Source organism: Pollachius pollachius (assembly GCF_949987615.1).
Source record: "Pollachius pollachius genome assembly, chromosome: 1".
In the NCBI taxonomy this organism is placed as follows: domain Eukaryota; kingdom Metazoa; phylum Chordata; class Actinopteri; order Gadiformes; family Gadidae; genus Pollachius; species Pollachius pollachius.
Genome location: NC_136934.1, coordinates 15,851,584 through 15,854,083, shown reverse-complemented (window position 1 = coordinate 15,854,083; position 2,500 = coordinate 15,851,584). Strand labels below are relative to the sequence as shown.

The 2,500-nt window shown below is 43.4% G+C and overlaps 1 protein-coding gene across 1 annotated transcript in view; it reads right to left on the bottom strand.

Annotated features, from left to right (window-relative positions):
* pgm5 (phosphoglucomutase 5) overlaps positions 1–2,500 on the bottom strand; it is a 20,523-nt gene that overhangs the window by 10,268 nt on the left and 7,755 nt on the right. The window lies entirely within an intron of this gene.

Genomic DNA, 2,500 nt, shown 5'->3' with positions numbered 1-2,500 from the left:
GACATCGGGTCACACAGCGCCTCCAAATAAACACACACCAAACCACACAGGGGAAAAAGACCTTGGCACAAACGTTTACCATTTCTACTCAGGGAATCCTGCCACGGTTAACATCTGCTAGCTAGGTGCTAATGAGCTTTGTTAGGGGTCGGCGGGGGGGGGGGGGGGGGGGGAGGAGTGGAACATTACAGTAAACCCAACACCCACGGTGTTAGCACATGCTAACACACAGCGTATAAATGTAGTGCTAGATGCCCAACCTTTCATGCCCAGGGGAAGAGGGCAGCTGTGTGCATGTGGAAGGGTTGTGTGGTCAACTAAGGAGTAAACTAAAGTTGTTCTCCTCTAGGGAGCAAAGAAACTGGAATAGTGCGTAACGGAAAGCCTGATCTTCCAACTACAAAAACAGAAACTCTGACCCTGTGGCTAAATTGTTTTTTAACGGACATGTCGGCAGCCAAAAAAAACATTGAGGGTGTCGCAAATGCCGGTCGATTTTCAGCCATTAGAGAATGCTGGGATAAAGTCGATGTTTCGTGGAATCTTAACAATGGTGTGAATATGTAATGTCATTTTAGGTTTTTGATCCTCACAGCAGCTGTGCCTTAACAACGGCACAAACACACACACACATAAACACTCCAAAACTGACACACAGACACACAGACATACACACACACACACACATAAACCCAGACAGCCACACACACACACACACACACACACACATAAAAAACACACACACACACACATACACACACACGGACACTTACACACACCCACACAAACACACACACATAGACACACACAAACAATCACATGGAGAGACACACATACGAACACAAACAAGAATGCAAAGCCTCCACAAAAGTATTTTGACCATGAAGTATTCCATTTACAAAACAATGTCATCAAATCAGATTTATTTATGTGCTACGATTTTTCTTACAAATACCCCAGCCGGGGATTTCTGAGATTCTGAAGAGATTCCGTAGCTTTTAGTGAGCTCAACACAAACACTTGAGTTGTTAGTTGATATAGATTATAGGATTAATGAGGACAACCATTGAAACCTTTGGTTACTCCAAAGTCTGAAAGATATAAACATAGTCAATGAAAACAAATACAAATAAAAAAACAGCAAAGAAAATGAACAAAGAACAAAGAAATGCATTAAAATATAAAATCTTCAAAAGATTAAATTTGTACTTGCATTAAAAAGACAGAGACATCAAATGAATACAGACAAAAATGATGATAATCATAAAGCAAATCAGGGAAGTAACAACATTTCATGGAAGAAGAAGTCAACCTTGTCATCTCTTGTCTTGCTTTAACAATTTTCACATACTACAAACACACACAATACAAACACAAACAGACAGACACACAAACACACTGATGACCCAAAGACAATGGAGGATAACATCCATGCCTGTGCCAGGAATAAAAGGGAATGCTGGCAGATGAGTGTGACTAGACACCAGAGGAGTTACCTAGAAAAGCCCTGTTTATGGCCCTGATTCCTTTGTATTATCGACAGAGGAACCCACCACTTAGCCTTCCACACAGGGGCCGCCATTACAGGGCCAGTGTACAATGGGTTAGCATAGAGAAACTCATTGCAGGTAGTCTATTGTGCTACAGAATCCCAACCTTAATTCTCCCCTGTGAAAAAGGTGGGAAAAAAGCGCTGCTTTTGTACTTTTTAGACAGAAATGGTACAACAGTGCAAATTGTGATTGACTGGCTATTGAAATAAATTGCTATTGTACACTATGTCCCCATCCATCCTGATATCTCACAAGGGGCATTGCACCAGTAATGGCCTTCATTCACGATTCAACTGCTCTTTAAAGCAGACTGATGCAGGGCCTCTGCTACCATGCATAACAGTTTAACAACCCATACTGATTACAATGTGTATATATAGTATCAACGGAATAGACCATCATGGTATATCTATATGATTTCATGTTGCTCTTTTTAGGAACCTCACTGTTAATGTGATCATGTCTGCCCATGCAGCCCCTTGGTAGGCATGCATGCCCACCCACTCCCTATTGCATGAGAGCCGTCCTTAGTGTTCTGCCTCACCCCCTCTGGGGTTTGAGGGCTCAGGGTTAGGGGCTCGTCACCTCAAGTAGGCCTGTGACGCTGTTTGAGACTGTAATTGCGATAGAGGGGTTATTTGAACAAAAAAGTTAACGTGACTCGGCTGTATAATCAAGAGAGGCAACATTTTAATGTCCCCAAGAGGGGAGGCCTCGTCCCCATAGCAGAGCACCAGGGTAGTGGGAAGGGCAGTCGGAGACTTCATAACAGGTGCAGAGATCACAGGTCTTCACTGACACCCTCACTGCCACCCTGGCTTAGAGCTAAGATGGACAAACACGCACATAACACCACTAATGGGCAAGAGAGACACCCGCGGACGAGGAGCACCACACAATGCAGACACACACCACTCTGTTTACAGTCTACATGTACTAACACACAC